Source organism: Ranitomeya variabilis, chromosome 3, assembly GCF_051348905.1.
Source record: "Ranitomeya variabilis isolate aRanVar5 chromosome 3, aRanVar5.hap1, whole genome shotgun sequence".
NCBI classification, from domain to species: Eukaryota; Metazoa; Chordata; class Amphibia; order Anura; family Dendrobatidae; genus Ranitomeya; species Ranitomeya variabilis.
The window spans coordinates 120,673,473-120,699,717 of record NC_135234.1 but is presented as its reverse complement, the minus strand read 5'-3'; the positions used below and the strand labels follow the sequence as shown (position 1 = coordinate 120,699,717).

Genomic DNA, 26,245 nt, shown 5'->3' with positions numbered 1-26,245 from the left:
AAATATGCAGCAAAGTAACAAAGCATTTAAAGCAAAAGTCTTAATAGTTTATTTTTGTCGATTAATAAAATACAAACTTAATGAAATCTAACTCAAATTGATATTTCATATATCAATGAAAACACAGGCTTTGAAGGAACATCTTCTGTGGATGTAGGCTTTCACAAATGTTTCTGTCTCTTCATGTAATCCCAGACAGACTCAATGATGTTGAGATAAGAGCCAAGTGGGGGCCGTATCATCACTTCCAGGACTCGCTGAAGACAGTTCTTAATCACATTGGCTTTATGTTTGGAGTCATTGTCCTGCTGCAGACTAAATTTGGAGCCAATCAGATGCCTCTCTGATGGAATTACATGGTGGATAGGTGTCTGTATTTCTCAGGAATGAGAGCACCATTAATCCTGAACAAATCTCCAACTCCAGTTGTTGAAATGAAAAACTAAACCAGTAAGGAACAACCACAAAACATCACTGCTGTTTGCGGACACTCATTATTGTACCACTCTTCAGCTCTTTGGAAACAAACTGCCTTCTATCAGATCCAAATGTTTCAAATTTTGTCCTGTCTATTTTTGTGTAATCCAGTTCCTATGTTTTTCTGTAGAGTTACATCACTTCACCTTACTTCCATGTTGAAGGTATGGCTTTTGGCTGCAATTCTTGCATGAAGACCACTCCTGGCCAGACTTCACCAAACCATAGATGAGTGTAGCTGGATCCTACTAGTTGATGCCAGTTCTGAACTGATGGCACTGCTGGACATATCCCGATTTCAAGGGGAAATAAGCATGATGTGTCTTTCATCTGATACACAAAGTTTTCCACTGTGTTAACATTCTTCAACAAATCCCTTTTGTTAAGGTACCGTCACATTAAGCGACGCTGCAGCGATATCGACAACGATGCCGATCGCTGCAGCGTCACTGTGTGGTCGCTGGAGAGCTGTCACATAGACAGCTCTCCAGCGACCAACGATGCCGAAGTCCCCGGGTAACCAGGGTAAACATCGGGTTACTAAGCGCAGGGTCGCGCATAGTAACCCAATGTTTACCCTGGTTACCAGTGTAAAATTTTAAAAAAACAAACAGTACATACTTACATTCCGGTGTCTGCCGCGTCCCCCGGCGCTGTGCTTCTCTGCACTGTGTAAGCGCCAGCCGGAAATCACAGCGGTGACGTCACCGCTGTGCTTTGCTTTACGGCCGGCACTGACACATTCAGTGCAGGAAGCTCTGAGCAGCAGCGCGGACGCCGGGGGACGTGACAGACATCAGAGGGTGAGTATGTAGTGTTTTTTTATTTACTTTTACAATGGTAACCAGGGTAAATATCAGGTTACTAAGCGCGGCCCTGCGCTTAGTAACCCGATATTTACCCTGGTTACCATTGTAAAACATTGCTGGCATCGTTGCTTTTGCTGTCAAACACGACGATACACGCCGATCTGATGACCAAATAAAGTTCTGGACTTTCAGCAACGACCAGCGATATCACAGCAGGATCCAGATCGCTGCTGCGTGTCAAACACAACGATATCGCTATCCAGGACGCTGCAACGTCATGGATCGTTGTTGTTCTCGTTGCAAAGTCGTTTAGTGTGAAGGTACCTTTACTGCTTCTTCAAAGGAGTTTTAACAAGGCATCTGGATACCCCAGTCTGCTTTCAAATCTTTGTACAGGAGAGACATTACTGATGAAGAATCATAAATCTGTCAGTTCAGGCAGAAATAGTCACGTATATATTCAGTAATATAATAATGTTATTTATTAGCGGTGCTGTTGTTTATCAGTCTTTCCCTGCTTTCTTGCTATTCTGAGCAGATAACAATGATTTGGGCTTTTATAGCTGTGCATGATTACAATGGCATGTTTACATTCGAGAAAATATCTTGCTATTCAGAAATTGCAGTTATTTTCATATAGTTTATTTTCTCCGGGTCTGATCTGGAAATATTTGCTTTTTTGTGGTTACAGGTCACGGGTACATGTTCAATCCAAAAGTGGCGCCTCATCTATCCTGTGCAAGAAGCAGCAATTATGGAGATTTTTATGGAACTTAACTGTATATTTTAAATGAAAATAATGTACCAAACTGAATTTAGATTGTATAATGTGAATGCTTCCCAAAGCAAAAACCCTTGATGCTGCAAATATTCATTATGAATGCTGGGTCCTGTGTCAGTGCTTACTCCCAACCCCATTTCACATAATAACATAGTGTAATAATAGACAAAACTTATTTTTTTTGTCCGGTAATTGTTTCTTCTCTCGTAATACCCTGTACAAATTTGTGGGTGCAGATAATGCAAGATAAAATCATCCATAGCTCAAGTATATGGCTATTATATGGCTCAATTCTCAATACATCGGTAAGACATAGTTCATGTATTCTGTGGAAAAATTGCAAATATCCTTTTCAGAGAGCAAGAGGACTTGACCTCTAGTACCACATATTGGATGTATGAAACCTAAAAGTCAATCTTGACCCCAATTCATGGGCAGTGTGTATTAGACCATTGCTGTATAAGTTCAGCCATATACTGTATGTTTAACTTTGAAATGCTGAGGCATTTCAAAGAAAAAAAATGGCTCACTAGCCACTGGGAATTGAGCCGCACTGTAGGCTAGTCAGACAGGCAGGTCCACGATGGATTCCCCTTCCTACTGCCCTACAGAGACAGATCTTTTACTGTGTGTGTATATATAGAGATTGATTAATCAAGGGCAGAAGGCAGGGAGAAGGACCCACCTGTCCGATTCTCTGGTGCAGCTGAGAGTTAAATACATATGGCTAATATCATACAGCCATAGTCTGACAAATCCTGCCTGGTTACCTTTAATGAACCTTGTTTCATAACTCAGGATAAGAAGTCAAGCCAGACCCTATATTTATAGCAGTTTCAGAGTGTTTGTCCCTCATCAGTTCAAAGCCGGAGGTCTGATTTGGCTTGACAAAAGTCATCTGACAAGAGATCTAAGTTGGAACGTTTCTCCTTGTGGAGAGTGCCAAGCTGGCATAAGGAGATTTATGGACCATACAATGCTCCCCTGAGAATTTAAATATTAAATAATTCAAATAGCCGCTTCAGTAAGGAAGAGCACTTGAACTCCAGTGCCACCTATCGGATGTAACAATCCTAAGGAAAGCCCCACAGTAGGATAGCCACCAGAATGGAGTGTTAACTAGGGAGTATCATTTGCACAAACATTTCTTTTTTCTTCTTATCATGGTTAACCTTAACATCTCTAGTATCATTGTAAGAAGCATCACAGACAAATTTAGTCAACAGACAATATTTTTTTAAACTGCTCAGTCGCCTGATGCTCTTCCCTTTTTTAGATCCTTAAACCATCTGGCCAGGGAGAAGTCTCATGGTTTATTCTATTGGTCCAGCAGTGATAACTGAAGATCCTCAGGGGTTGCCATTCTGATCAGGGGAGGTGTTTGTACACTTGATTCCATTTATTAGCTTGTCTGTGGAAAGTTTTTGGCAGCAGACCTTTCTGGTGAAGAAAAAGACTGGAGCTTCTCCAGACCCTGTAGCCTCAGCTCACCATTACTAGGATCATAAGATTTCAACTGCCCCACTGTAGAAGATGGATGCAGTTCTTGTAAGTTGAATTTCACATCCAAGCTGTTGATTGTGATGGTGACCAAGACCGCTCTTGTGAATTTTGTGGGTTACAAAGGGAGAGGTTCCATGAATTATTAATTGAGCAGACATAATAGCTCACTCGATTTTCGGATTGACTTGAGTTCATGTTTTGGGCAATCAGGCAACTTAGGCACTCTAAGGTTCCTGACTTCTTATCTGAAAACAGAGCTATTCACTTTCAAAGTGTCCTTGCCCATGGTTTTCCCTCTGGCCCTGCATCCTGGAAGCTGAATTGCTCTCTGTTGTAACAGGCTGAAGTCCTGGAGGAACTTCACGAGGGTGTCACATCTCCCTAGAAGACCTGGAGTTAGACAGTCATGTCAGGTAATGAGCCCCATGTCTTCTTTAGAGATTATGTGATTCTTGTCCTATTTTAAATGAATTTCCTTTACTTCGGGGCTGAAAAGGTTTAAGGACTCTTTCCATGCTGGCTGAGACCATACAGCCTGGTTGTTCTCCGATGCAACTGCTTATCATATATTCCCTCTATATATACTGACTGTGTGCTTAGTCCCTGCCGGTGAAAGATTTGTCGTCCTGCGCTGAGTGCTGAAGCTAAGTGGTTGGAGTGGTTGTTGTAATAGTGATCTGTAATTTTCATGTGTGTTTATCTCCTGGTCCCTATTTCCATTTAGCTTATTGCTTCCTGTCCCTATCCTCCTTCCTATTATTAGTTTGTGTTTTTGTATGATAGATGTTTTCTGTTATCCCTGTTTTGTTTGTGTCTTGTTTACCTTAAAATTCTGTCATATGCCTCATGGGGTGGGTGGGGATAGATTAAGGTTTAACAGGAGCATAGCAAGAATACCCCTGGGACAGGGATAGTTAGGGTCCCAGTTCCAGTGACAGTTTGAGGCACCTCCCCCTTATCATGTGTGTTTAAGTTGAGTTTTGCTGTTTCATTCAGACCAAGAGCCATTATAATTAGTGTTGAGCGATACCATCCGATACTTGAAAGTATCGGTATCGGAAAGTATCGGCCGATACCGGCAAAGTATCGGATCTGATCCGATACCGATACCCGATACCAATACAAGTCAATGGGACTTAAGTATCGGAAGGTATCCCTGATGGTTCCCAGGGTCTGAAGGAGAGGAAACTCTCCTTCAGGCCCTGGGATCCATATTAATGTGTAAAATAAAGAATTAAAATAAAAAATATTGATATACTCACCTCTCCGACGCAGCCTGGACCTTACCGCTGTGAACCGGCAGCCTTCTTTGCTTAAAATGAGCGCGTTCAGCACCTTCCATGACGTCACGGCTTCTGATTGGTCGCGTGCCGCTCATGTGACCGCCACGCAACCAATCAGAAGCCGTGACGTCATCCCTCAGGTCCTAAATTCCTAGAAGGGAATTTAGGACCTGAGGGATGACGTCGCGGCTTGTGATTGGTCGCGTGGCGGTCACATGAGCGGCACGCGACCAATCAGAAGCCGTAACGTCATGGAAGGTGCTGAACGCGCTCATTTTAAACAAAGAAGGCTGCCGGTTACCAGCGGTGATGTCCAGGGGCCTCCGGACAGGTGAGTATATCAATATTTTTTATTTTAATTCTTTATTTTACACATTCATATGGATCCCAGGGCCTGAAGGAGAGTTTCCTCTCCTTCAGACCCTGGGAACCATACACTGGAAACTTCCGATTCCCGATACCACAAAAGTATCGGATCTCGGTATCGGAATTCCGATACCGCAAGTATCGTCCGATACCCGATACTTGCGGTATCGGAATGCTCAACACTAATTATAATAGATAAATGTGGATGAAATCCACGCTACTGTGAGAAATGACGAATCCAGATATAGTTGTGAAATACTCCGGTGGTTTATTCAACGTGTTTCAAAGCTCATGACTTCTTCATCATGAAATTACCACAGAAAGATATGACAAATGGTACCATTGCATTGCTTATATACATTCAGAATTCGAATAACGGTGCCAAACAGTCTTCTGACATGTGACATACAATGTCAAAGATCATAGCGCAGTGGAAGATTTCACTGCTGTGAATTTGAACTGCGGTGAACTCGCCTCTGCACTATGAGACTTTTCCCATGGTGCAGAAGTCACCGCAGTTCATTTTCCGGCTGGGAACGCAGCTTCAGTGACCGACAGTAACCTCGATGACATCATCACTAGTCACCGACGATGTGCTCGCAGCAGCTCATTCACTAGTGGTTCTCAGCCTGGACAGTCACATCTTGGCAACGTCCAGGTTGAAAACGTTATCCCCCAGACATGGATTACGGCATGGGACAGAACGACAGACAGGTGAGGGATATTGTTGTTTTTTATTTTTGTTTTATTACAGAAGACAAGGACTTCATCTTTATTCTGGCTGTGTCTTTATTTACAATACAACTATAGGATTATTAATGGATAAGTGTCTTATAGACACGTCTCCATTACTAAGCCGTGGGCTTGATGTCACCTGACAATACAAAAGTGACATCAACCCCACAAATATGAACCCCACTTGCCACCGCTACAGGGCAAGTGGGAAGAGCCAGGCAAAGTGCCACAATTGGTGCATTTGATATGCCTTTTAAAGCAATAAAAAATATGGCGTGGGGATCCCTTTATTCTTGATAACCAGCCTTGCTGAAGCTGGGGGTTGTAGCCCCCAGCTGTGAATTTTGCCTGGCTGGTTATCAAACATACAAGGGAACCCATGGCGGTTTTTTTTTTTTAATTATTTATTTTCAGTGCAGGAGTCAGCTGATGAATACTCCTGTCAGTCGCTCCTGCTCTCACTGTTACTAGCGGCAGCAAGCGCTGGCTGGTGGGAGTAGTAGTCCCATCAGCAGACACCAATGACCGGAGGTAAATTTTATGCCTCTGATCACAGCTGTGCTCTCACGCTGTCTTTTGACAGTGTGGGAACCGCAGCTGTCTGACCAGTGGTGATGATTTTACCGTCGATCAGAATTGGTGTCATGCACATGACAATGCAACAAACACCTGGTGTTCGGGCAGCCAAACCCAAACAGTAACACTGACTTCCTGTTTAAGTCCATGTTGGGTGTCTGTTCCCCAACAAACAGGCTGTCCATGCATGTGTTGTGACATCCGAACGACTAGTCTAAGCCCTAATTAGCATAGGGACAAAATAAATGTTTTTTTAACTCTTTTTTTACAGAAAAAATATTATACAGAGCTGGTTAGGCAGGAAAATTACTCATAAATAATTGAGTGCTGCTGGGTTGGAGGGCATGGGGGACCTGACAGCTTCCTTTTAAATTCCCAGAGGAGCATTGCATGGCCTATAAGTCTCCTTAGACTAGTTTGGTAATGTCCACAAGGAAAAATGTTCCTTGTTAGACCACATAGCAAAATGTCACACAACCAAAATATCACAACTTAGGGTACCGTCTCACAGTGGCACTTTGGTCACTGCGACGGCACGATCCGTGATGTTCCAGCGATATAGTTACGATCTCACTGTGTCTGACACGCTACTGCGATCAGGGACCCCACTGAGAATCGTACGTCGTAGCAGATCGTTTAAAACTTTATTTCATCGCTGGATCACCCACGGACATCGCTGCATCGGCATGTGTGACATGCAGCGATGTCTTCACTGGTAACCAGGATAAATATCGGGTTACTAAGCGCAGGGCCGCGCTTAGTAACCCTATGTTTACCCTGGTTACCATTGTAAATGTAAAAAAAAAAAAAACACTACATACTTACATTCCGGTGTCTGTCACGTCCCCGGGCGTCCGCTTCCCTGCACTCCTCCTGCATCCTATGTCAGCGCCGGCCGGCCATGCATCAGAGCACAGCGGTGACATCACCGCTCTGCTTTATGGCCACGCTTACACAGGATGCAGGAGGAGTGCAGGGAAGCGGACGCCCGGGGACGTGACAGACACCAGAATGTAAGTATGTAGTGTTTTTTTTTTTTACATTTACAATGGTAACCAGGGTAAACATCGGGTTACTAAGCGCGGCCCTGCGCTTAGTAACCCGATGTTTACCCTGGTTACCCGGGGACTTCGGCATCGTTGGTCGCTGGAGAGCTGTCTGTACGGCCGGCACTGTCAGAGCAGGAAGCAGATGGCAAGGGACCTGACGGACATCAGATGGTGAGTATGTAGTGTTTGTTTTTTTGGTAACCAGGGTAAACATCGGGTTACTAAGCGCGGCCCTGCGCTTAGTAACCCGATGTTTACCCTGGTTACCCGGGTGCTGCAGGGGGACTTCGGCATCGTTGAAGACAGTTTCAACGATGCCGAAGTCGTTCCCCTGATCGTTGGTCGCTGGAGAGAGCTGTCTGTGTGACAGCTCCCCAGCGACCACACAACGACTTACCAACGATCACGGCCAGGTCATATCGCTGGTCGTGATCGTTGGTAAATCGCTATGTGAGACGGGGCCTTTAGAAGCCACCCTCCTTTTGTCTAAGAAAACAGTACTTATGTACACTAACTTAGCATTAATCCTTCATAAAACAAGCTAAATACACAATCGTGATGAATAAAAAAAGAAAATACTAACCTTTCAATTTGTGTTGAAATCAGGCGCAATGTGCCTGAGAAGCCAAAGTGTTGATATCTGCTCACTAGAAGGTCTGCTGAGTCACTGTGATATCAGGTTTCACAGAGCCTGTAGAGTCAGGAGATAACTAGGAGGGGTGGGGTTTTCTGATAAGTGGGCAAGGAGAGAGAAGTGAAACTAATTACTGTGTGCCTGTCAGATCTATTGCGCCTGATGGAGGGTTAATATGCTTTACAGCCTGTAAGCACCACTCTGAAGATCACTAGATCATACCAGCCTTAGTACCCCAGCAAATCTCCCAGACAGAAGAGGTAAAGCTGCCTCTGCTAGCAGCATGGGAGTCCATGCCCCTGTCAGCCTTTAGGAATGTACTGCCCCTGGTACACAGGAAGATGGGAGACTATGGAACAGTGTGCTACTGAATACAGAAAATTAAAATAATCCTTTGAATTCATACATTAGTAAATGATTAGCAAAAACAGAAAGATTTGTGTTGATGTACGGTATTTGGCTCACAGAGGATTGCATGGATTGGATACAATTGTAGCGGTTACTCCAAAGCATTAACTCAGTTTGATCTTTTTTTAGACCTGGGATTTCAGATAAATTAACAGAAAGACCATTTCAATATTCAATGAATATTTACTTGAAAGATGTAAAATCCATAAAAATATGTTGACATATGTCAATCTCTTATGACCTGTATTATATTTTTCTATATTGTGTGGTTTACTAAGCATATATTTTGATTACAAGTGGAAATAAAGAAGTTCAAAGTTACCAAACAATATTATCAATAGAAAGAACCAATAGGAGTATTACTTGAAGAGTACCCTTCATAATATTGTCGATGAGTAGATATTGTCTAGAATTACTAAAAAATCCATTTATGCAAATTGCCTCTTCTGAGAAAAAGAGGACTTAACTCTATAGCGCCACCTGTTGGAAGTAGCGATCCTACAAGTCACAATCAACCCTTTAACGAGTCGTGCAATATGACTTAGGATAAAAGCCAAATCAGTATCTCAATTCGCAGACACGGTGTTTCGGGCTGTTGGCCCTCGTCAGTGCGAAGCATGAGAACTGATTTGGCTAGGTGAGAGGCTCTGGACTGGGGTCTAAGGGGTAACGTTTCTCCTTATGGAGAGTGACATACCAGCTGGCTTGTCAAGGTAAGGAGGCAATAAAAACTAGAAACCCCCCCAAAAAACTCTGTCATACAAAACTTTATGTTAAGGTTTTATATAAAATTCTTTGTCCCTCAAGAACAATGTTCTCCAGACTTGTCCACTAGCTATGATACTGTCACAATGAGGTTGGGACTACGGGCGCTAACCAGGTTCCTAGAACTAGGAGAGCCCTAGTCTACCCTTTCCCCCATTATTCCTGGAGGTGGAGACGCTGAGTTCACGTGCCTTGCTATGCTCATATATCAACCCTAATCTGTCCCCTACCCACCCAGGGTAGTAGGAAGCTGAAGTGTATAGGAACACAGTAACCAGACAAACAAGGGAAGACGGCTAGGGATAATCAAAAATACCAATCATACAAAGTACACACACCAAACAACAGAATGGGACACAGGGGAGTTAAAGGAAGGAGAAACCAAATAGGAGAGAATGAGGATGTGTGCACAAACAAAACTACAAGCAACAATCTCCTGAACAAACTCCAAATACCAACTCCAACCACGAACTACACCTCAAACTGCACAACCAGGCAGTAAAAACTGACACTGGCAATTTCTAAGCGCTATAGCTGAGCATATATAGCAGCGGAGAGTGGAAAACACTGAACAGCTGAGGCAATCCAGGAAGGAAAGCTCCAGGAACTTCAACTCAACAGATTAATCCTTGCACTGCAAGAAAGGAAAAAATCTGCACTGTTTAATACGATGGTGAAATACTTCTAACCAGTGAAGGAGTACGTGAAACCAAACATCACAGTCTTCTGGCCCCACTTTGTTGCAGTATCCCTGTGAAAGACACTGCATTATACTGCATCCAACACTGTGCAAATTCTCTAGATGGCAATTAGCTAAAGTTAGGAGATGGAGAAGGATAGAAAACAATTTTCAACATTAGTATTTTTTTATATCTTTTACTAGTTTACCACATTTGACGGGTTGACATTCAACTTTTTTTTTAATTCTTGATCACATCTGTAATTTGCATGCTTTTTTTAATTAAATGATGTGAACATTCCCATTTATTTGTGGCTGCTTTTATTAAAGAATACCTTGTAAAACAACAGAAAATAATGCATTTGCTTTATTAACTGGAATTCAAGCTATGGTTCTTAACATTCTGTAGTGTATTTTCTAGAATATGATCCAGATTCTGACCTATGACGAAGCAGTATAAATGTAAAAATAAGTTATTTGCTGTAGCGTGGAAATACACAGCATATAGGTAGTATACAGTCTTTATACAAATATAAAAAATATTCTTCGCTCTTCCACATCAGTGCTGATTACCCGGGGAGCATTGGCTCACCTGTAAATGAAAGAATAACATGTTAAAATGCTTTATGTATGTAATGCATCTGCTAATATTTCTAATAATTTCTTATAAAACATTGTAAAGAAATACATCCCTCGGAAAATTAAGCTTTACCAGTTTAATACATTGCATTCATACAAGATAGATCACCTGTTACCACATTGTATAAAATAGACTATGTACTATTTCATTATCAGTTTCTTGTTTGTGAGATGAAAAAAATGGATATCAATTAATTCTTTTTAATTTAGTCCGTCTTATATTGACTGAAATTTTAACTTTTGCATCCATTTTTGATACATCTATTTTTTATCTTTCATAAAGCAGAATGCAAAGTGTTATGTAACAATGGCCTAAGACTGTGTTCACATTAGCGTCCGGAGTATCCGAAAAAGGGTTCCATCAAAATATCAGTAAATTATTAGTTACATGAATAGCGCAGTCCAAAATATTCTTGCATTGAAGTTCAAAAGATTGTCCAATTTACCTTAATTCTGGGGGGAGAGCTATCTATCATGGAAGAATGGGGTGGATGCAAAACAAGTAGGTGGGAAGGTGCAATAAGATGTTTTGCCACAAAAATGGTTCACAGAGCAACTGACATACCATGGTTTCTGGAAACCCGACACAGATACCACCACTGTGGTCATCACACAAAAATATGTACAACCTGTTGAATTAGTAGGTTTTTCTTTACCTGCATTTAATTAAGATACATTTGCCATAAAAAATCAAAACCAGGTAATTGAGTATTTTTGCAGACTTCTTGTCTCAACTCAATGTTCGTAATGATCTAATCAATCATAAAATATCAAAATAGAGTGGTATTTGTGGATAATGAGAGCATACACACCAATAGTACATGTGGACCTATGTACATGTGGATTATCAGGCATACTGCCCCACATAAGAATGCACTTAACAGTAGCAGGAAGTTCACGTAAGTTATGTCCTTATGCTTATATCAGTACTTATAGTCCAAAAATAAAATGCATAAGACAATGTGTAATGAACTCATGAAACAAAGTGTCTGATAACTACATACCAAACTGAGTATAGTAATGGAAGCAAATGGTCAACAGTAACAATCACCAAAAACAAAGCCGCACTTGACAATAGTAATGCTGATGAATAACATTCCCCTTGACTAATCAGCAGTTTATACCTTCAATGTCAAACTGTTTGAGGGCCACATTTAGTCTGTTTTCCTCAAAAACCATTTCCAAGGTGAAATGTTCCATGGTTATTTCTTTAGTATCTGGATGCATTTCCCTTTTAGTTTTTTTACTTCAGAGCTAAGACATGTGAAACTAGAGATGAGCGAATCAGGCAAAATTTGAATTTGCCTTTTAGTATGGATTATTCCAGGAATTTCGATTTGTGGAAACAAATGTAATGCCACTTTATATGCTTTAGGGTATGAGGTTTAGGGCCAGTGCCTAATAAACGTTATATGTAAAAAATAAAAAACCCTTTATACTCACCTCACCACTCATGTATAAAGCGCCTCCATTCCTCACCACCACCTATCCGGTCCTCGTTGCATCTTCTGATCTCCACCACTTGCACTCTGGGTCATGACATCACAACGCGCACCGTGACATTGCACATACAGGCGCCACACTGACCCAAGCCTCATCAGAGCCAGAAGTTCTGTGAGGCCCGGGGATTTCAGTTTTCACGGCAGGGATCAGAAGATGCAACGAGGACCAGATGGGTGATGGTGAGGAGCGGAGGGGCAGGAGATAAGCAGTGAGGTGAGTATCATGATTTTTATTTTTTGGTGACCGCCACTTTACTAAATCCATATTAAAGCAAAACCAAAAGAAATGAAATGGAGTATAAGTTGGTATACATGCAATGTGTAGGAGCATGTTCACACTGGCCATTAAACAGACAAAACTTAAGATAGAAATAAAATGAACATATACCCTGCTATAAATAAAAAACAATAATTTATATAAATAGCATAGAGTGCTTAGTAAGCACTGTTTTTGATTAAAAAGGGTAAAAGCCATCCCACCAGTGCCGAGGTGTACCCAGTTACCTTATTTTTTCTCTTATACATTGCATTTACAGTATACCAAGTTATATGCCAGTTAATTTCTTTCGGTTTTGTTTCAGGTTCCTGCACTCAATGCACGCAACCATCTGACCTCCTTTCTTTGAGCTGGGCATTACGACTACATAGCTTCCCATGACTGTGTCCATAGTGAGACCACGGTCTTGCTCGGCCCTTATTCACATTAAGGTCATTTTTGACACATGGTAAGGTTTTAATACTAGAGGTTAGGATAGTCCGTAATGGGTATACAGTACCTTGGCATTAGTGGGATGGCTTTTACGCTTTTGTTTTACTTAGTGCCCAATGTTATTTATAAACACTATTGCTCTTTACATAATTATAGCAGGGTATATGATCATTTTGTTTCTATCTTAGGTTGTGAATCCAAACTAAAGCAAATTACAAAAAAATAGCATTTTGTCAAATATAAATTCATGTAAAAATCAGTTACACATACACTTATTTACTCATCTCTATGTGAGACCAAAAGTTTTTTGCTGCTTTGTCTGACTGGGAGATAGCTTGCTGAAGAGAAAGCCATGTCCTACAGCTTTGTCTGCAACATATTAGAAGTAATCTAAGCTTTGCTCCCTTCACGTAATGGATAATAGAAGTCTTCTTAATTGAAGTACTGAATATTTTCACAGCAATGACCAGGAAAAATGCAAATTTGAAGGTGTTGGGTAGATAATTCAATAATACGTAAGTTCATCTGAACATATTTTCAGTAGCCCACTTGTCGGCTTTGCTGTATAGAGTTGGGACAGAATGATCATAGTCATTTAATTTTCAGTAGATAGGATAGTACCACTATACATACTGATAAGGCTCTGCATGCATCTCACTTGTAACGTCCTTTAAAGGGGTTGTTCACTCCTAGGACAATCGCTTCTCATTTCCAATGTTTGGCCCAGATACAATAAAAACTCTTCTACTCACCTCCGGTGCAGACACCATTCTAGCGGCGTCGACACTCACATTCCCGGGGCTTTCATGCGGTTGTTATGACACATAAGCCCTGCGCCCAATCAGTGCTGGCATCACTGCCCCCGCCTTCGGACAAATCAAACTTGAAGAGGAAGGGGTGCGGCTGCACTCTGACTTCCTCGTGATGATCAATTTGTCCAAAGGTTGGGACAATGACGCAAGTGCTGATTGGGCACAGTGCTCACATATCATGACAACCGTACGAGAGGCCCGTGATCGTGAGTGCTGACACCGCTGGAATGTCGCCAGCACGAGAGGTGAGTATAGATATTAATATTTTATAGGGACCAAACATGGGGAATGAGAAGGGGTTGTTCTAGTATTGGAAAACCCCTCTAAGATCCATTTCCGATATTTGACCCATCTAAGCAGCCCAGCAATCACACAATAAATGTACTAAACGCTTGGGTGCTATGATTTTTAACCAAGCTTAAAAATCATTGACAGCACATTGTCCTGTAAATGATGTGTTAACGATGGTTCTGTGTTCATGTTGGCTTGTCTAAAAAGGCCAATAAACAACCATCAATTGGATTGTATATAGCTGATCATCGATCATTTAATGGCCATGGTTGGTTAGTGTAAATGGGCCCTTACTCCATCAACTTGAGTCTTAATCAAGAAGAATAAGAATTCTCTGTCAGTTGACTGCAGTGGCATAAACAAGGGAATTATAAGGCTAAAATATCCCCTTTCTGCCTTCAATCTTCCTTCCTGTAAGATGAACGGTCTGTATGTAACGATGGCTGCCATCTGAAGATGAAAGATGGACGCTACATGAGAGATTCTCACCTCTCACTAGCAGATGGCAGACATCAATACTTACAGCTGTCTGGTCAGGGAGGAAAGATTCATAGCCCTATCATTTCATGCTGCTGGCTGGAGCAGTTCTCCTGTGACCAACCCTGTCCTAGTAATAATGAAAATATTTGTATGTACTGTATGTTAGTCACAATGTGTTTTTTGTATTTATGCTGTACTATTCAAGTGTGGCCATGGCCATAATTCACCAGAAAATCATTCTGCACACACCTCACATTCATAGTTTTACGGTTGAAAGAAAACACAAATCCAGCAAGTGCAACCTATAGCCCACCATGTTGATCCAAAGGAAGGCAAAAATCTCTCAAGGCAAATGCTAATTGCCCCATATTAGAGGGAAAATTCCTTCCTGACTCCATATACTGCAATCAGACTAGTTACCTGGACCAACGCCCCATCACAGAGCCTAGTGCCCATAACCTATAGAAGGTGCTAGGAAAGGTAAAATATACAGTACATACTGAATACATCTAAATACATACAGTTCCTTGCAAAAGTATTCGGCTCCCTGGAACTTTTCAACCTTTTCCCACATATCATGCTTCAAACATAAAGATACCAAATGTAAATTTTTGGTGAAGAATCAACAACAAGTGGAACACAATTGTGAAGTTGAACCAAATTTATTGGTTATTTAAAATTTTTGTGGAAATTCAAAAACTGAAAAGTGGGGCGTGCAATATTATTCGGCCCCTTTTCTTTCAGTGCAGCAAACTCACTCCAGAAGTTCATTGTGGATCTCTGAATGATCCAATGTTGTCCTAAATGCCTAATGATGATAAATATAATCCATCTGTGTGTAATCAAGTCTCCGTATAAATGCACCTGCTCTGTGATAGTCTCAGGGTTCTGTTTGAAGCACAGAGAGCACCATGAAGACCAAGGAGCACAACAGGCAGGTCCGTGATACTGCTGTGGAGACGTTTAAAGCCAGATTTGGATACAAAATGATTTCCAAAACTTTAAATATCCCAAGGAGCACTGTGCAAGCGATCATATTGAAATGGAAGGAGTATCATACCACTGCAAATCTATCAAGTCCCGGCCGTCCCTCTAAACTTTCATCTCAAACAAGGAGAAGACTGATCAGAAATGCAGCCAAGAGGCCCATGATCACTCTGGATGAACTGCAGAGATCTACAGCTGAGGTGGGACAGTCTGTCCATAGGACAACAATCAGTCGCACACTGCACAAATCTGGCCTTTATGGAAGAGTGGCAAGAAGAAAGCCATTTCTCAAAGATATCCATAAAAAGTGTTGCTTAAAGTTTGCAACAAGCCACCTGGGAGACACATCAAACATGTGGAAGAAGGTGCTCTGGTCAGATGAAACCAAGATCAAACTTTTTGGCAACAATACCAAATGATATGTTTGGCGTAAAGGCAACACAGCTCATCAACCTGAACACACCATCCCCACTGTCAAACATGGTGGTGGCAGCATCATGGTTTGGGCCTGGTTTTCTTCAGCAGGGACAGGGAAGATGGTTAAAATTGATGGGAAGATGGATGGAGCCAAATACAGGACCATTCTTGAAGAAAACCTGTTGGAGTCTGCAAAAGACCTGAGACTGGGACGGAGATTTGTCTTCCAACAAGACAATGATCCCAAACATAAAGCAAAATCTACAATGGAATGGTTCACAAATAAACGTATCCAGGTGTTAAAATGGCCAAGTCAAAGTCCAGACCTCAATCCAATAGAGAATCTGTGGAAAGAGCTGAAAACTGCTGTTCACAAACGATCTCCATCAAACCTCACTGAGCTCGAGCTGTTTGCTAAGAAAGAATGGGCAAGAATTTCAGTCTCTCGATGTACAAAACTGATAGAGACTTACCCCAAGCGACTTGCAGCCATAATCGCAGCAAAAGGTGGCGCAACAAAGTATTAAGTTAAAGGTGCCGAATAATATTGTACGCCCCACTTTTCAGTTTTTGATTTTCCACAAAAATTTAAAATAACCAATAAATTTCGTTCAATTTCACAATTGTGTTCCACTTGTTGTTGATTCTTCACCAAAAATTTGCATTTGGTATCTTTATGTTTGAAGCATGATATGTGGGAAAAGGTTGAAAAGTTCCAGGGAGCCGAATACTTTTGCAAGGCACTGTACCTTACATGGCTTAAAAGAATAACAACTGATTATTTATTTTGAGTAAGCTTATATAAATCTGATAATCTAATTGATACTAAAAAGAAATATGTGAGGCATTCCCTCATAGGGTGACTGCAAGAAGAGAACCATCCATTGATAAAATGATATTATTGTAGTATGAAGTATGACGTTAAATGAAGGAGAAAGACTGGCACATTGGCATTTTAAATATAGCGTGCTCAGGAAAGGGACTGTAATGACACTGCCTGGTGTTTTAGATAGGCAGCCTAAGCGGGCGCTAGCGGGAGCACAGGGAGAGGGAGGAATGAGGCACGCAGAGCAAACAGGACCTGAACTAGGCAGGTCACGTGATCACTACAGAGATGATGGGGCAGAGCTAGCGCACGATAATGGAGGGTCTGCAAAAAATGCAGGACACAGAGTACTAAGACAGAGACATAATCAAAGGACAAGCCGAGGGTCGGAAGCCAGACGGGAGCGAGGTACCAAGGGGCAAAACAGCAGATTAGTCAGAGACAAGCCAAGGGGTCAGAAAGCCAGGACAGAGAGAGAAGTACCAAGCAGAAAACAGGGGCAGTAGTTAGGGGGCAAACTGGGTCATACACAGCAAGGCACACATGCACAGAGGCACAACAATTACAGACGAATAACCTGGGTCAGCTATCTCAAACCGAGCAGACGGAAGTATAACCGACTCAGAACCCAGGAACTACCAGCATTAAATAGCCGCCCCAGAACCAAAGAGAGGCGGACTAATTTAACCCAGACCTGAGCAGGAAGGAGCCAGAACCAGCCCATCCAGTGTCATGACAGGGACCCGTCATTCAGACTAATCGAAGTTGAAACCTCAGCACCACAAAAAAGAAAATGGGGCTGTAGGCCTTGCTGCAGTGTTATTTATTTTGAGCCAGCAAGGAGTCAAAATAGATATGGTCTAAAGTTTTGACCGAGAACGGTATTTGTCAAGGACATCTGTGTATAGTAAGACCTATGCAACCTTTTTTTTTTGTGGTGCTGAAGTAGTATTTTATCTAGTCTCTGGGTTCCTGAGTAGTGATGAGCAGCTGCGTCAACAAAAACGAAATCTCCGAGCAGTCACAAATACTCGGAGACCCCCCAAGCATGCTCGGGAAAAGCCGAGCAACGAGTATACTCGCTCATCAGTATTCCTGAGTACAATAATGTGAATCAAAAAAACTTAAAATTCAAATTTATTAGATATGCATAAAAAATGGAAAACAAACATATTTTATTCCCACATGGAGTAAATAAGTATCCTGATAGCTACAAGTGACATTGCTTCACCGTGGAGGTTAGCATCCAAGATCAGCGATAAATGGCGCCCCCACTCATCGGTGGGTGTCCCTATGTAGCCCTATGTGACCCTACACAAATAGGGAATAACATCAAACAGGATATGACATGATTATATTTATATATATCTATACAGTCATGGCCAAAAGTATTGACACCCCTGTAATTCTGTCAGATAATACTCAGTTTCTTCCTTAAAATGATTGCAAACACAAATTATTTGGTATTATTATCTTCATTTAATTTGTCTTAAATGAAAAAACACAAAAGAGAATGAAGCAAAAAGCAAAACATTGATCATTTCACACAAAACTCCAAAAATGGGCCAGACAAAAGTATTGGCACCCTCAGCCTAATACTTGGTTGCACAACCTTTAGCCAAAATAACTGCGACCAACCGCTTCCGGTAACCATCAATGAGTTTCTTACAATGCTCTGCTGGAATTTTAGACCATTCTTCTTTGGCTAACTGCTCCAGGTTCCTGATATTTGAAGGGTGCCTTCTCCAAACTGCCATTTTTAGATCTCTGGACAGATGTTCTATGGGATTCAGGTCTGGACTCATTGCTGGCCACTAGGGTTGAGCGAAACGGATCGTTCATTTTCATAAGTCGCCGACTTTTGGCAAAGTCGGCGTCTCATGAAACCGAGCCGATCCCAGCGTTGCATCGGCCATGCGGTACGCGACTTTCGCGCCAAAGTCGCGTTTCAATGACGCTAAAAGCGCCATTTCTCAGCCAATGAAGGTGGATGCAGAGTGTGGGCAGCGTGATGACATAGATCTCAGTCCCCACCATCTTAGAGAAGGGCATTGCAGTGATTGGCTTGCTTTCTGCGGCGTCACAGGGGCTATAAAGGGGCGTTCCCGCCGACCGCCATCTTACTGCTGCTGATCTGAGCGTAGGGAGAGGTTGCTGCCGCTTCTTCAGAAGCAGGGATAGTGATAGGCAGGGTACATAAAGCTGAAAACCGCTTGTGCTGTAGCGATTTCCACTGTCCAACACCACCTTTTGTTTGCAGGGACAGTGGAAGCTACTTTTTTTTTCCCTCAGCGCTGTAGCTCATTGGGCTGCCCTAGAAGGCTCCCTGACCCTGATAGCTGCGTTGCTGTGCCTGTGTGTGTACGACGCTGTGCAAAACAACTGCTTTTTTCAAAGCACAAATCCTGTATTTCCTTCCTTTCTGCACAGCTATCTTGTGTGTTTGTCCACACTTTTGTGTGCAGCAGTCCTTTTTCTAGCTGCCTGCCATACTTTTCGGAGATAACTGCAGGGAGATAAATATTGGCAAGTCTGCCTCCGTGCCAGTCCTGTGTGTGGCATCTGTCTCTCATTGTGTGGCACCGAAAAAAACACTGTGTGATACTTGGCCATTTTTTTTTTGGCTAAATTCTCCCTTTTCAAAAAAAAATAGTTAGTGGGAGATAAATATTGGCAAGTCTGCCTCCGTGCCAGTCCTGTGTGTGGCATCTGTCTCTCATTGTGTCCCACCGAAAAGCAGTGTGTAATACAGGGCCTTTTTGTTTTTTTTGGGTAAATTCTCCCTTTTCAAAAAAAAAAATAGTTAGTGGGAGATAAATATTGGCAAGTCTACCTCCGTGCCAGTCCTGTGTGTGGCATCTGTCTCTCATTGTGTCCCACCGAAAAGCAGTGTGTAATACTGGGCCTTTTTGTTTTTTTGGGGTAAATTCTCCCTTTTCAAAAAAAAAATAGTTAGTGGGAGATAAATATTGGCAAGTCTGCCTCCGTGCCATTGCTGTGGGTGGCATCTCACTCTCATTGTGTGGCACCGAAAAAACCACTGTGTGATACTTGGCCATTTTTTTTGGGGGGGGGCTAAATTCTCCCTTTTCAAAAAAAAAAAAATAGTTAGTGGGAGATAAATCTTGGCAAGTCTGCCTCCGTGCCAGTCCTGTCTGTGGCATCTGTCTCTCATTGTGTCCCACCGAAAAGCAGTGTGTAATACTGGGCCTTTTTGTTTTTTTTGGGTAAATTCTCCCTTTTCAAAAAAAAATAGTTAGTGGGAGATAAATCTTGGCAAGTCTGCCTCCGTGCCAGTCCTGTGTGTGGCATCTGTCTCTCATTGTGTCCCACCGAAAAGCAGTGTGTAATACAGGGCCTTTTTGGTTTTTTTGGGTAAATTCTCCCTTTTCAAAAAAAAAAATAGTTAGTGGGAGATAAATATTGGCAAGTCTACCTCCGTGCCAGTCCTGTGTGTGGCATCTGTCTCTCATTGTGTCCCACCGAAAAGCAGTGTGTAATACTGGGCCTTTTTGTTTTTTTGGGGTAAATTCTCCCTTTTCAAAAAAAAAATAGTTAGTGGGAGATAAATATTGGCAAGTCTGCCTCCGTGCCATTGCTGTGGGTGGCATCTCACTCTCATTGTGTGGCACCGAAAAAACCACTGTGTGATACTTGGCCATTTTTTTTTTTTTTTGGCTACATTCTCCCTTTTCAAAAAAAAAATAGTTAGTGGGAGATAAATCTTGGCAAGTCTGCCTCCGTGCCATTGCTGTGGGTGGCATCTCACTCTCATTGTGTGGCACCGAAAAAACCACTGTGTGATACTTGGCCATTTTTTTGGGGGGGGGGCTAAATTCTCCCTTTTCAAAAAAAAAAAAATAGTTAGTGGGAGATAAATCTTGGCAAGTCTGCCTCCGTGCCAGTCCTGTCTGTGGCATCTGTCTCTCATTGTGTCCCACCGAAAAGCAGTGTGTAATACTGGGCCTTTTTGTTTTTTTTGGGTAAATTCTCCCTTTTCAAAAAAAAAAAAAAGTTAGTGAGAGATAAATATTGGCAAGTCTGCCTCCGTGCCATTGCTGTGGGTGGCATCTCACTCTCATTGTGTGGCACCGAAAAAACCAGTGTGTGATACTTGGCCATTTTTTTTTTTTTGGCTAAATTCTCCCTTTTCAAAAATAAAAATAGTTAGTGGGAGATAAATCTTGGCAAGTCTGCCTCCGTGCCAGTCCTGTGTGTGGCATCTGTCTCTCATTGTGTCCCACCGAAAAGCAGTGTGTAATACTGGGCCTTTTTGTTTTTTTGGGGTAAATTCTCCCTTTTCAAAAAAAATAAAAAATAGTTAGTGGGAGATGAATATTGGCAAGTCTGCCTCCGTGCCATTGCTGTGGGTGGCATCTCACTCTCATTGTGTGGCACCGAAAAAAACCACTGTGTGATACTTGGCCATTTTTTTTGGCTACATTCTCCCTTTTCAAAATAAAATAGTTAGTGGGAGATAAATATTGGCAAGTCTGCCTCCGTGCCATTGCTGTGGGTGGCATCTCACTCTCATTGTGTGGCACTGAAAAAACCACTGTGTGATACTTGGCCATTTTTTTTTTTTGGCTAAATTCTCCCTTTTCAAAAAAAAATAGTGGGAGATAAATATTGGCAAGTCTGCCTCCGTGCCATTGCTGTGGGTGGCATCTCACTCTCATTGTGTGGCACCGAAAAAACCACTGTTTGATACTTGGCCATTTTTTTTTTTTTTGGCTAAATTCTCCCTTTTCAAAAAAAAAAATAGTTAGTGGGAGATAAATCTTGGCAAGTCTGCCTCCGTGCCAGTCCTGTGTGTGGCATCTGTCTCTCATTGTGTCCCACCAAAAAGCAGTGTGTAATACTGTTTTTTTTTTGTGTGTGTAAATTCTCCCTTTTCAAAAAAAAAAATAGTTAGTGGGAGATAAATCTTGGCAAGTCTGCCTCCGTGCCAGTCCTGTGTGTGGCATCTGTCTCTCATTGTGTCCCACCGAAAAGCAGTGTGTAATACTGGGCCTTTTTGTTTTTTTTGGGTAAATTCTCCCTTTTCAAAAAAAAAAATAGTTAGTGGGAGATAAATATTGGCAAGTCTGCCTCCGTGCCATTGCTGTGGGTGGCATCTCACTCTCATTGTGTGGCACCGAAAAAACCACTGTGTGATACTTGGCCATTTTTTTTTTTTTTTTTGCTACATTCTCCCTTTTCAAAAAAAAATAGTTAGTGGGAGATAAATCTTGGCAAGTCTGCCTCCGTGCCATTGCTGTGGGTGGCATCTCACTCTCATTGTGTGGCACCGAAAAAACCACTGTGTGATACTTGGCCATTTTTTTGGGGGGGGGCTAAATTCTCCCTTTTCAAAAAAAAAATAGTTAGTGGGAGATAAATCTTGGCAAGTCTGCCTCCGTGCCAGTCCTGTGTGTGGCATCTGTCTCTCATTGTGTCCCACCGAAAAGCAGTGTGTAATACTTGGCCTTTTTGTTTTTTTGGGGTAAATTCTCCCTTTTCAAAAAAAAAAATAGTTAGTGGGAGATAAATATTGGCAAGTCTGCCTCCGTGCCAGTCCTGTGTGTGGCATCTGTCTCTCATTGTGTCCCACCGAAAAGCAGTGTGTAATACTGGGCCTTTTTGTTTTTTTTGGGTAAATTCTCCCTTTTCAAAAAAAAAATAGTTAGTGGGAGATAAATATTGGCAAGTCTGCCTCCGTGCCATTGCTGTGGGTGGCATCTCACTCTCATTGTGTGGCACCGAAAAAACCACTGTGTGATACTTGGCCATTTTTTTGGCTACATTCTCCCTTTTAAAAAAAAAAATAGTTAGTGGGAGATAAATCTTGGCAAGTCTGCCTCCGTGCCATTGCTGTGGGTGGCATCTCACTCTCATTGTGTGGCACCGAAAAAACCAGTGTGTGATACTTGGCCATTTTTTTTTTTTTGGCTAAATTCTCCCTTTTTGAAAAAAAAATAGTTAGTGGGAGATAAATATTGGCAAGTCTGCCTCCGTGCCATTGCTGTGGGTGGCATCTCACTCTCATTGTGTGGCACCGAAAAAAACACTGTGTGATACTTGGCCATTTTTTTTTTTTTGGCTAAATTCTCCCTTTTCAAAAAAAAAATAGTTAGTGGGAGATAAATCTTGGCAAGTCTGCCTCCGTGCCAGTCCTGTGTGTGGCATCTGTCTCTCATTGTGTCCCACCGAAAAGCAGTGTGTAATACTGGGCTGTTGTGATTTTGCTTTTTGCTCCCTCTAGTGGTCATTAGTGATTTGACTCTGGAGCTTCTGTCTTTTCCTATATCCTCACCTGGGCCGTTAGTTCAGGGGCGTTGCTATATAAGCTCCCTGGACCTTCAGTTCAATGCCTGGCATCGTTGAAATCAGAGCTAATCTGTTGTGCTCTTGTCCTATGATCCTGGTTCCTGTATTTCAAGCTAAGTCTTCTTCTTTGCTTTTTGCTTTTGTTTTGTTTGGTATTTTTGTCCAGCTTGTTCCCATCTGTATCCTGACCTTTGCTGGAAGCTCTAGGGGGCTGGTGTTCTCCCCCCGGACCGTTAGACGGTTCGGGGGTTCTTGAATCTCCAGCGTGGATTTTTATAGGGTTTTTGTTGACCAGATAAGTTATCTTGCTATATTCTGCTATTAGTAAGCTGGCCTCTCTTTGCTGAACCTGGTTCATTTCTGTGTTTGTCATTTCCTCTTACCTCACCGTTATTATTTGTGGGGGGCTTGTATCTTGCTTTGGGGTCCCTTTCTCTGGAGGCAAGAGAGGTCTTTGTTTTCTTCTCCTAGGGGTAGTTAGATTCTCCGGCTGGCGCGAGTCATCTAGCGATCCGTAGGCATGATCCCCGGCTACTTCTAGTGTTGGCGTTAGGAGTAGCTATTTGGTCAACCCAGTTACCACAGCCCTATGAGCTGGATTTTTGAATCTCGCAGACTTACACGTTCCTCTGAGACCCTGTCCACTGGGGTCATAACAGTATGCCAGGCCAGTATTAAATGTTTAATGCATTGCAGAAGTGGGATTATAAGAAAGAAAATTTTGAGTTTTTTTTTTCCCTCTCTCATTTTTTTTTTTTTTTTTTTCTTTTCCCCTTTACCTGAGAGTGGCTTAAAGCTTGCTGCAGACATGAATGTCCAGACCTTGATTACAAGTGTGGACCAGCTTGCCGCTCGTGTGCAGGGTATACAAGATTATGTTACCAGAAATCCTAGGTCTGAACCCAAGATTCCGATTCCTGAACTGTTTTCAGGAGACCGATTTAAGTTTAGGAATTTCAGGAATAATTGTAAATTGTTTTTGTCCCTGAAACCTTGTTCGTCTGGAGACTCTGCTCAACAAGTAAAAATTGTTATTTCATTCTTACGGGGTGATCCTCAAGATTGGGCTTTTTCGTTGGCGCCAGGAGATCCGGCATTGGCTGATATTGATGCGTTTTTTCTGGCGCTCGGTTTACTTTATGAGGAACCCAATCTTGAGATTCAGGCAGAGAAAGCCTTGCTGGCTATGTCTCAGGGCCAGGACGAGGCTGAGGTGTATTGCCAAAAATTTCGGAAATGGTCCGTGCTGACACATTGGAACGAGTGTGCACTGGCCGCTAATTTTAGAAATGGCCTTTCTGAGGCCATTAAGAATGTTATGGTGGGTTTTCCCATTCCCACAGGTCTGAATGATACCATGTCCCTGGCTATTCAAATTGACCGGCGGTTGCGGGAGCGCAAAACCGCAAATTCCCTCATGTTGTTGTCTGAACAGACACCTGATGTGATGCAATGTGATAGAAAAACCGCAAATTCCCTCATGGTGTTGTCTGAACGGACACCTGATTTGATGCAATGTGATAGAATCCTGACTAGAAATGAGAGGAAAATTCATAGACGCCGGAGTGGCTTGTGCTACTACTGTGGTGATTCTACACATGTTATCTCAGCATGCTCTAAACGTATATCTAAGGTTGTTAGTCCTGTCACCGTTGGTAATTTGCATCCTAAGTTTATTCTGTCTGTAACTTTGATTTGCTCACTGTCATCTTATCCTGTCATGGCGTTTGTAGATTCAGGTGCTGCCCTGAGCCTTATGGATCTCTCATTTGCTAAGCGCTGTGGTTTTATTCTTGAACCATTAGAAAATCCTATCCCTCTTAGGGGTATTGATGCTACGCCATTAGCAGAAAATAAGCCGCAGTATTGGACACAGGTTACCATGTGCATGACTCCTGAACACCGCGAGGTGATACGTTTTCTCGTTCTACATAAAATGCATGATTTGGTTGTTTTGGGGCTGCCATGGTTACAGACCCATAATCCAGTCCTTGACTGGAAGGCTATGTCAGTGTCTAGTTGGGGCTGTCGTGGTATTCATGAGGATTCCCTGCCTGTGTCTATTGCTTCTTCTACGCCTTCGGAAGTTCCGGAGTATTTGTCTGATTATCAGGATGTCTTTAGCGAGTCCAGGTCCAGTGCATTGCCTCCTCATAGGGAATGTGACTGTGCAATAGATTTGATTCCAGGCAGTAAATTTCCTAAGGGAAGACTGTTTAATCTGTCGATACCTGAACATACCGCTATGCGTTCATATATCAAGGAGTCTCTGGAGAAAGGACACATCCGTCCGTCTTCTTCCCCTCTTGGTGCGGGATTCTTTTTTGTGGCTAAAAAGGACGGATCTTTGAGGCCTTGTATTGACTATCGGCTTTTAAATAAGATCACTGTCAAATTTCAGTATCCTTTGCCGCTGTTGTCTGACTTGTTTGCCCGGATTAAAGGTGCCAAGTGGTTTACCAAGATAGACCTTCGTGGTGCGTACAACCTTGTGCGCATTAAGCAAGGGGATGAATGGAAAACCGCATTCAATACGCCCAAAGGTCATTTTGAGTACTTGGTGATGCCTTTTGGGCTCTCTAATGCCCCTTCAGTTTTTCAGTCCTGTATGCATGACATTTTCCGGAACTATCTGGATAAATTTTTGATCGTTTATCTGGATGATATTCTGGTTTTTTCTGATAATTGGGACTCGCATGTGGAGCAGGTCAGGATGGTCTTTAAAATTTTGCGTGAAAATTCTTTGTTTGTCAAGGGCTCAAAGTGTCTTTTTGGTGTACAGAAGGTTCCCTTTTTGGGGTTCATTTTTTCCCCTTCTGCTGTGGAGATGGACCCAGTCAAGGTCCGAGCTATTCTTGATTGGACTCAGCCCTCGTCAGTTAAGAGTCTTCAGAAGTTCTTGGGTTTCGCTAACTTCTACCGTCGTTTTATCGCTAACTTTTCTAGCATTGTGAAACCTTTGACGGATATGACCAAGAAGGGCTCCGATGTGGTTAATTGGGCTCCTGCTGCCGTGGAGGCTTTCCAGGAGTTGAAACGTCGGTTTACTTCGGCGCCTGTTTTGTGCCAGCCTGATGTCTCGCTTCCCTTTCAGGTTGAGGTGGATGCTTCAGAGATTGGAGCAGGGGCCGTTTTGTCGCAGAGAGGCCCTGGTTGCTCTGTTATGAGACCTTGCGCCTTTTTCTCTAGGAAGTTTTCACCTGCGGAG

The 26,245-nt window shown here is 42.4% G+C and overlaps 1 protein-coding gene across 1 annotated transcript in view; it reads right to left on the bottom strand.

Moving 5' to 3' along the window:
* Nucleotides 1-10,269: 10,269 nt before the first annotated feature.
* The window catches only part of SMPX (small muscle protein X-linked), a 157,640-nt gene continuing 141,664 nt past the window's right edge, over nt 10,270-26,245 (bottom strand). Inside the window, exon 5 of the mRNA XM_077299453.1 lies at nt 10,270-10,657. The gene's annotated coding sequence lies outside the window, so the exon portion shown is untranslated. The remainder of the gene's footprint in view (nt 10,658-26,245) is intronic.